This window comes from Gadus chalcogrammus, chromosome 3 (genome assembly GCF_026213295.1).
Source record: "Gadus chalcogrammus isolate NIFS_2021 chromosome 3, NIFS_Gcha_1.0, whole genome shotgun sequence".
Lineage (NCBI taxonomy): Eukaryota > Metazoa > Chordata > Actinopteri > Gadiformes > Gadidae > Gadus > Gadus chalcogrammus.
This window is the reverse complement of record NC_079414.1, coordinates 16,289,440-16,299,523: the sequence shown is the minus strand read 5'-3', so window position 1 is coordinate 16,299,523 and position 10,084 is coordinate 16,289,440. Positions and strand designations below refer to the sequence as shown.

Here is a 10,084-nt window from a genome sequence, read left to right as displayed (position 1 = left end):
TGAATGCATGACGGCTTTAAACACACACACACACCAACGCACACACACAAGACCAGAGGAGATTCAGCCGCCGACTTCATAAAGAAAAAAGAGAGGGAGAGAAAGATAAAGAGACAGGAAGAAAGGTTGGGCAAGGCCGTTTGCCCGGGACAAGCTGTTGGGAGTTAAGTACATAGCCCGACTGGTAGAACCGGCGCGTCTGGAAGGCATCTGATGGCGACCGGTAAATCTTTCCATATAGTCAACACCGGAACGCCCCAGTGAGGGAGGGAGAGGGGGGGGGGGGTTAACGTACGGCAGCTCGGGGAGAACATAGTTGAATAACCAGGAAGTGCAGAGAATGAGAGAGTATGAGCGAGAAGAGAAGAGAGAATGGAAGGGAAAAAAATCCCTTAGTCACTTGTCTTCCTGTCTGAGAGCAGTGGGAGGAGGTGGGGGCGGTGGGAGCGGGGGGGGACATCCTTTTCAGCTCGACCAGTCAGACAGTACCAGTGCAATGTTCAATTTAAAGGTCTCTGGTGGGCGGAGTCTGGGGGCCCCCCTGGATTGGAATCCAGTCCGGGTCTTGTGAACGGCTGTCATAGTGTGCACTATTGTGTGCGGCTGAGGGGAGATAGAGAGAAAAAAAAAGGAGGGAGTGTGTAGAGAGAGAGAGGGTGCGCGCGAGAGAGAGAGAGAGAGAGAGAGAGAGAGAGAGAGAGAGACGAGAGAGATAGGGGGGGGGGAGAAAACCTGGCTCTTTGTGTGGGAAAGGCTCAGCAGGAAAGTGATTTGGTGATTATTTTTCAGTTTGCCAGCAAAGTGGAGGCTGTTCCCCACAAGCAAGTCCACTCTTCTCCCTTTTTGGAGCCTTCTCTCTCCCTTTTTTTATCTTGTTCTTTACACGCCGGAGTGAGAGAGAGGGACGTGCACACGGGGCTGCTTCACCGACCGGACCAACAGCGACACCCGGGCTACTCCTGATGGTGAGCGGCGACGTCAGACTGGTCTCCATGAATATTGATGTGGAGTATGGTCTGTTTCATAGAAGAACAGAAGGAGGCAAGATGGCTACCCTTTAGGATTTGTTAGAGAACAGAACCGGCCGATTTTGTTGGATTTTTCTACAAAGTGGGAGGACACAGATAGAGGTAAGGATTTCATAGCTCAGAGTGTATACTCTCTGTTTGAGCTCTTTTGCTCTTTATGTTTCCATAGATTGGGAGGGTTTCGTTCTTCTTCTTTTTTTTAAAGCCAAGGCACTTCCCCCCACCGTTCAGGCAACAGAATGAGAAGTAGGCTTATTTCATAAAGCTCTTCCAACATGGCTGACCATTTTCATTCTCTTTTCTCTTGTTCTCATACCTTGTAAATGTGAGAGGGTTGGTTCTTTTTCAGCGTGTGTTTCCACGAGCGCCGCGCTCACTATGCACACTTGCTGTTTTTTTGGAATGCCTCTTGAACAGAAAATGGCCTGCTTAGACTGCCTGATAAGGATTTCATTTTCTTCTTTCTTTCTCTGAAGCACATTACTGATGTATCTCAGTAGCTATGTAGGGTGTGCTTCTATCTCAGATTTCCTTTTATTTGCCCTATTACTAGAAAAGAGTACTGTGTATATTGTAGTAGTAATCTAGTGTTTATTCCCGTGTGCTTATGTCACATAATGTTTAGAATAATATGAGACATATTATTCATAACTTATTAAAAATGTCCCTTAATTAACTAATTCTATTTACCAAGAGATATGCATAATAATGCTAGTGGAAGCCTTACTTATTTATATAACATGTTCCACAGTGCTCTTCTCCTTGGTGCCTACTCATCAATAAAGAAGCAGTGTAAAGACATTTGTTTAAAAGCCTACCTAGATCTGCTAATGTTAGCAGTAAGTTTACATTGTACAAATACATAGCATTGGTAACAGTGTGTGTGTGTGTGTGTGTGTGTGTGTGGGGGGGGGGGGGGGGGGGGGGGCAGCAATACCTTCTGGCTTTGTGCATCACCCAGATTCAGCTTTCATCGTGATCACCCCCAAATGACAGGCAGACACAAAGGCAGCTCCGGTCCCAAGGAGGGCATGAAGACAAGAAGAGAGTGGAAGAAGGAGAATTAATATTATAGCAAGGGGCACAGAGCAGGTCAAGGTCAGAAAGGGCTAAAGGAAATGAAACCCTATCCTACTGCCCCATTTGATGGGGGGAATCTAGCATGGCTTGTTGTTGTTTTTTGGTACCAGGGGGGGGAATGCAAAGTTGACTAACTTCATAGGAACAGTAGATCTTATTTCTCATACAAAGTTGACAGACTGATTCTAAAACATTTAGCATTGTGGAATATGAGGTACATCTTTTAATTTACAAAACAGCATTGGAAGTTTACATTTTTATTGTTATACTCGACCTATTTCTGTGATAAGAGTTGCTGACTTCTTATGATATAGTAGATAGAGTATAGTGAATGAGTATAACGTATGATAGAGTGCAATGATAGTATTCCTGCTGTGTGCAACTCTGGTGTGCAATTAGGTCAGTGTAGTGAATCTACAGCCTTGAAACTGCCAAATAGTAAGCTTACAAATGGAATGTTAATGCTATAAAAGGTACCCAGGAGAATTATTCATACATTTCATGATAACTGATTATTTGATTTGAAATAGACTAAAGAGGCGACGTTGTTGTTGTTGTTGATTTAGTTAATGACTCCACACATGTAACTAATAGGTCATTACCATTGGCACTTTAAATAACACTGTAAAGTGGTCAATGAATGCATCCTTTAGATTGACATCATGGTGGGAGATTGTGAGAGATACCATCTTAAACCGTGTGTATTTGGTTTGTGTATTCCAGCCCCAGTTAGGCCTGCAGTTAAATGCTAACCAAGAAACGCCTGGAAGGGGGGTCATCAGGTGGTCTAAATGGCCTAATAGTTGAGCTTAGTTGTAAAAATCCCTAATGCATTAACATTCTCATGCATTTACAGTGCGTAACATGAGATCACTGCTTGGTGAAATAAATGACAGAGGACCTACAGTATATAGGGTAGGGACAGGGCAGTGGAGTTCCACAGAACAGAATAAAATGGTACACGGCTTTGCAAACGACCACCAGGGTAGCATTTTATCTATGAGAAACCTTGAGTTTCTAAACTGCATTAATTATGTTGGTTAGGGTTTGCGGGTAATTTGTTATTCGGAGCATGTTGTGCCTTTATAAGAAATGAGGTACATTGCAATGTAATAACACTGGGCTACATCTTTGCGAGCTCTGAACTATCCCCGTCACATGGTCATTCGTTGTAAGACTACGGCATGGTTTTGTTTTGATGTGACGCGCATGGCTATTGAGTGTGTAGTGTCAACACCAGAGAGTTGGCGGGGGCGTGCTCGGCCGCCCCAACTCGCCGGGAGCACGTGACACAAGAGATCCGTTTTTTAGGGTAACCTGTTTCAACCGGTTAGCTTAACAATTTTAATTTTTTTCAGTTCGTGTGTGAGTGCTTGTGCGTGCCTGAGTCACCTGTACCTTTTTTAATAACTGCCATGCTTCTTTAGGAGACTGTGATCAGTCAATGAGGAGGGTGTTTGCTGTATTGTAATGCAAACTTCTTTCTATTGCTTTTGATTACCCTATCTACTATAGGCACATTGCAAGTTACATTGATATGAGGATTTGATAAGACCGGCTTTTAACAAACTTGCTGTTTAAATGTTTAAATTAACGTGCCAGGTAGTAGTAGCAAAGCCTTAAACCCCCATTACCAGCTGGGAGGTTATTCACAGGTTACATCATTAGTGTAGTACAAACTACCACAACCTTCCCAGTGACATGGTTTCCGTAGTTTCCATGGTATCCTGACATGACTGTTGCGACATCAACCCTAGCAACGTCGAGAGTGAGTGCGTCTCCAATGGGGGGTTGCAGGGGGAGCTCCGGTGGGGGGATGGGGCACCTACAGATCAATCAAGCTGCTCACATCTATCCACACCCACTGATAAAGCCTAGCGGTCAGGCTTCTCCCTGGTCGTGGCTGAAGACCCTTTTATGTTACTCCAAGAGCAAGAGACAATATCACCTTTGGGAAGAATGTCCAGTTGCCATAGCGTTCAACAACAATGCAGTCCACTGACAATGCTCCCACTGACCCCTGACCCCACTCCTCCTTTACTTGAGCCCACGCATCATATTTCGACCCCTTGGGCACGGCCTAAGAAAGGAAACACAACTGGTTTGGCAGTTGATTTGGACATTTTGGATTGGGCTACCTCTTGCTACATGGCCTTGCCCTGTTTTTTTTTGTTTTTTTAACTCTTAGACGGTTGAGTTTGACATTGTAGATTGGGCCACCTCTTGCCGCATTGCCTTGTTGTTGTTTTTTAACTCTGAGACGGTTGAGTTGGACATTTTTGATTGGGCTACCTCTTGCCGCATGGCCTTGCCTTGGTTGTGGAGTTTTGCACCTTGAGACAAAATGGCGAGCTATTTATTGTGTGGTATTGATCTTTTAAATATAGATTTTTTCTTTCTTTCCTTCTAACGGGGGTTGTTGTTGCACAGAGGGAGAGATGCAGTGACCCACTGGGAGACTGATGCAGTAGGAACCTGTAACAGTTTATTGTAGATACATCCATTAAATATACTGAGAGGTAGATTATACAGCCTTGTGCCTTTAGTGAAAAACATGATCGTAGCCTAATATTTACCAGGTGGTATTGGACCAAAAGCTTTTATTTAGTGCAACTAAAATATTGGAAACATTTTGTGGATGCATTTCTTAATCTCTTAAGCATTCACACCTAAACCAACTGCCAAATAAGTCCCCTATTAAGACACCAAAGAAATGCAAATGCCAAAGCACATTCCAAATCTAAACCGGGATGACCAATGTCCTGCTGTGTTGGCCTGGCCCTGTGATTATATAATACGGGCGAAAAGGTGGTTAGAGTGGCACGGGATAATAACAAATGGTTTCTTGGTCCTGGCGAGTAAACATATAAATATGTATGGATGTCATGCTTTACCTCAGGCTTTACCTCTTAAAACTTAAACGTGGTTAGTGAATAAGGGAGAGAGAAGGGCAGGAGACTCGGAAGGCTTTTCCCTCCACGTGAGCGTCGCACGTGGCTGCTCTGTTTGCAAACACTATTCTGGCATTCCGTAGTGCAATACCGAGTCAGCCATTACGCAAGCGACGCTCCCCGATGCGCACAGCATCATCGCTGTCCGGGCGCCTCCCGGTCATGTGAGCTCCTGATGTCGCGGCCCTGTTTGAATGCAGACACCGGTTCTGACACCAGATGAGAAAAACGTTGGCACCGCAGAGTTAGCTAAACTTTAAGGGACTAACTTGTCAACAATGGAGCCGGCAGCTTCGGAGCAGGTTATGAGGTGTATACCTTCAAAGGCCTAAACAAAGTTATAGTTCGAGGAAAAACTTCATACATTTCACCATGAACCGTTTTTAGATCGGAGGGCAGATGGGTGAGGTGATCAGGGTTCCGTTTGTAGAATGACTACAGAAGGTTTAACGATAAAGTCACCATTGTCGATGTTTTTTAAACCTCTCAGGGCTATTTCAATTCAGTTTTTCTCCATTGAGAAAACCTTATTCAAGGGAAGTTTTGTACGGTTAAAGTATAGCTTATTTGTAAGCAGATCGGGAACAGTATAGGAAAATAAACAAGCTATATTTCTATATTAAGTAAAAGTAACAGAATATAGACCAATGAATATCCACAGGGTCCATAATCAAACTTTCATACTGTGAAGCCTTTTTTGGTCACAGTAAGACAAACCACGGTATGCCTTTAAAAACATAGGTTTAAGGTGATTTCAACAACAGTTGCAAAGAAATTAGGAAAATTCTGAAAGCTCTTCAGGGTTCAGGGGGGTTATTGTGGGCTATGCAGTGGGTGATGAAAGCTTTTTTGTTGGGCTGCTTGGGTTTCAACGCATCCTTTCAAGTAAAGTAATCTGCTAAGATCATTTAGGGTAAGATCTGAAGGGGGAGGAATCTCCATAACTAATGCAGCTTTTCAAGTGATGGGCAAAGGTCCCTTGTGACGGACACACATAAGGGAGGAGCACCGCACCTCGACCGCTCTCCTTCTTTCACGGGGGGGGGTGCTCAAAAATGGCTGTCAGATAAAGTTCTTATCGCTTCTTAAGAGGTTGTGATTGAAAAGGCTGAGGCCTGCTTGGCCTCCCTCCTGGTGGCTAAATAAGCGACGACAGCACAAAGAAAGACAGCTGGCCGCGAGTGTCATTCAAAAAAGCGTAACCCTACCAATGGGCTTGAATGACATCACTAACTGCTTCTGAAGGCTTCAAGTGGCTCCGGCGCAATATTAGGTTTCCAACGGGGAATGCATTTGTGCAGCAGCAGCTGGTGTCTATCCGAATCCCTCTCTCCCGGCAAATGACAAGGCTGTTTGTTAAACACACCGTCCAGAGATGGAAAAATTGTTCACTGGCGCACATTCGATCATCCATGTAGATTTGCGGGAGGCTGGTTTTCCCAGATGTTCCCTTTTAAAGGGAGTCTGGGAGTAGGCCTATACCTGACTCCCTTTAAAAGAGGGGGATCGGTGACCTCCATTCAATAAGTCACATGACTCCCCGAGTTTATTGGAGGGAAACCGGCAGCACGGCAACAGAGACTCTCGGGTCAAGCTGCTTGGAGACCGCTAGCGGAAAAAAAACAGTCAGCCGGGCACGGCTGACTGTGTTGTTATTTACTCACACATTTTAAACCAAGCCTGTATCATACCACCAAGCCACTATATCACTACACAATATAGTATTATACTGTGTAATAACAAAAAATCGAACTGAAAGAATCTGCACTTTCATTAGCGAATTGATTTGGCAAAGACTTTCATGTAATTTCAACATCTAATTTAAACTAATCCATGGTAGCATTTGCATTATCGATTGTCAAATTGGTTTGGCTATGGTCCCACCTTTGTTTCCAGTGTACTAGATTTGGCCATCACCAAGGAACATGAGTGCAGGGAAATAAGTGTTCTCTGTAGTAGGCACAGAGCCAGATAAGGAAGCTAATAATTACTTAAGAGAGTAAAGAGTAACCCAGATACAGAAAATTCCTTTCCAGCTAGCTTTAGCGTCTGTCTCCCATTCATTCATTGGAATTGAAAGCTTCTTGAATTCGAACCAATCTACCAAGTAACTGTAAGTACCCAAGATAAACATTTCAACAGCAACAAACCAAAAACCCACTCCCACTTGAGAGGGTTTCACGGTAGGGTTCAGTGCTAATTAACCGTTCCGTTTTCAAAAACTGCAAATGTGAGCTTCATGCATATGTGTCTCCATTGATTTCTGTTCCCCGGCACGGATCAATGTGTAGATCACATGTGCACAGCGCAGCTCGCTGGGTGTGGGGGTTGGGGGCGAGAGCTAGGCAGGCTACGAAGTCAGCCGTGCTCGGGTAATGTTTAGAGCAGATGGGCTGCGGAGCCCTTAATAAGATGGTTGCCATGGCTACCGGTCTCTCTGAAAGAAATTAACTTTGCAATGTGCACAGTTCATCAAGTTAGTCAGATATATTGACTGCAGCACCAGACAAAGGGGGAAGGTGGTGGGTACTCGGTCGGTCGGTGGAGGGGAGGAAAAATAACGACGCACGGGAACCATATGAGGGGAGGAGAAATAAAGAGAGGGCCGTGGAGGGGATGGGCTGCAGGCAGGTGAACGGGTTTACCGCTGGGCTCTTGTGTGCTCAACTGACAACTTGTTAATTAGAGCCTCCGTGTGATGCAGCCTGAATGTACAGAGTATATGTTTGGTCCTACTGTGTTGAGCCACACTGGGGCAATTTTAGACAAGGTTTTGTGTGGGCTTTTTTAGACTCCAAGACATTTTTTTCCATTGACTGTGACCATGGGTAGAATAACATGAGGCCAATGTCTACCGGTTAACAAAAGCTAATGAACAACTTTGTTCTACTACGAGGTTTGACCCCTCAGGGAAAGGAGTTTGAAAAAAACCTGGATCGGTCACCTTAAGTAAACGCCAAGCTCAAGGCTTGCTGTTGTCACACAATAAAAGTGAATGCTTGTGAAGATATGTCTGTGCAGGATTATGTCATGCTCCAAAGATACTCCTCTATAATAAGACACTACTGTCATAACCGTGTATTTCACAATGTACACTGTGTACATTGACAAAAACAAACTTTAAGGGAGTAACCTTACATAAATAAAAGCGGTTGGACTGGTTCATCTAGAAGCTTCTTTGTAGGTCACCTGCAATCTCAAAAAGAGTCTGTTCAACAAAAAAAACAGCAGACTCAGCAACAAGACATTCCTTAAGAGCACAGCAACAAGCAGTGTTGTGAAACAGAACCAGTCCATGCAACATAACATCAACACTGCTGCAAGGACTTTTAATCAAGTCCACCTAACGTCAACAGTCTACAATTTAATCTATTTGTATTTAACGGTCTGTAGTCAGCCCACGAGAAGGCCTTTCTGACCGGTCAACGTGTTCTCTTGTTGTGTTGTATAAGGCAGGTATAGCTGTCTGTGCAGGATATAAATGCGTCCCATGGCTCAAGCACTTTCAACATGTTCTTGAGCCCCTTACTCCCTACCACAGTGCAGGGGCCTCTTGCCTGCCGCTATGGCTGCGGGGACCTTTGACCTGGCTAGCCACATCAGGCGCATATGGTTGCAGAAGGCGGCAGGGAGAAGTCAGTTGTTTTTTGGAGGCTGTTTAATTTGCTCTTCTAGTCTTACCGATTGTATCATCATCGGACTCCCTGTGCGACCCACTCCGTTGTTTTCCTGTGGAGAAAGCACCGAGGCAATTTCATGGAGTGGATGCGCCAGACCACGTGGCGGTTTGCCATAGAGGATTCTCGCTTTGGAAGTTGAAATCATTTTGACCAAGCTGGCTTGTTCTGAGCCGCAGCTGCTCGCATGTGTGTTTTAAACCGGCCGTGCACGCAAACCCAACACCCGACCCCGGCCACGCGCGCAGTGTTGAACCGCGTCTCAAGTGAAAACACCTGGACTGCACCTCAGAATCTGCAAGTGTGTGCAAACTAAATATATAAATATATCTATAGACATATATAGGCCTACATACATGCAAACATTGCATGCATTCACGTGAATAATTCGATTTTGTTAAACTCTGCCTGGTATCAATCCCTAAAATTTGTAGGAACCAATCTTGCAACCACCTTGTAAGCCGTCTGCATCGGCCAGCTAACTCTGTAAGCCTGATAAGAAGTCCACCATTGTACCAAAGTGTATTAAGTTGATCGTTAAGCCAATTGACCCGCTCGGCATTGGATGCCCCTGAACTCCTCGATTTGATGGTCCGGTTCTAACTACCCTTCCACTGGCTCCTGATAGGTTGAACTCAAATGCAGCGGCACAAAGAAATGTTGCTGAGAAGGAATAGTTCATAGAGGCATGCACATTTAAGAATTTGAGGAGGAAGGAAGAGTAGATAAAGGTATTTATGTTAAATATATTATGTTTTTCTTAGTCTGGGGGGTTTCTGTCAATGATAAGATGGTATTTCAATGTTGTGGTCTCAATGTAGCACTCGAAAGTAAATGTATTTTTTTTCCCAGATATAAATCAGTTGGATAACTCTATACTTTTTTAGTAATAAAAGTTATTCACATTTAAGAAAGATGACTTATGAACGCCAATTCCCATTTGCTTCAAAGCAGCCCAAAGGGCAGGGTATACTAGGAATTGACAGAAAAGCAGAGGGACTATAGGGGGAATCTCCTGCAGCCTGGGACATCTGTCTTAGATTAGACATAAAGAGCCATGAGGATTGTACAGATCCTTGCAGGGCTTGTGGGGGAGGTTCTCTGGGGGAGAAATTAAAAACAGAAGTGTATATGCCCTGTGGTTTCTAGGTAATCTATCACATCTTCTGATCCCGATGAAAGAATTGAACCCAAATAACAAAGAAAACCTAGAAACTTATTTGAAAGATATATTTTTTTTATAAACCATGTAAACATACGATCGCAGCGGGGCCACCGGATTGGACGGTTTCTGAAGTAGACACAAGTAATTTCAAAAGATAGATTAAACCCGGGGACATGTAACAAT

General features: G+C 44.2%; 1 protein-coding gene across 1 annotated transcript in view; it reads left to right on the top strand.

Moving 5' to 3' along the window:
* The first annotated feature begins 693 nt into the window (after window positions 1–693).
* tet2 (tet methylcytosine dioxygenase 2) overlaps window positions 694–10,084 on the top strand; it is a 28,191-nt gene continuing 18,800 nt past the window's right edge. The window contains exon 1 of the mRNA XM_056586295.1: window positions 694–1,130. The gene's annotated coding sequence lies outside the window, so the exon portion shown is untranslated. The remainder of the gene's footprint in view (window positions 1,131–10,084) is intronic.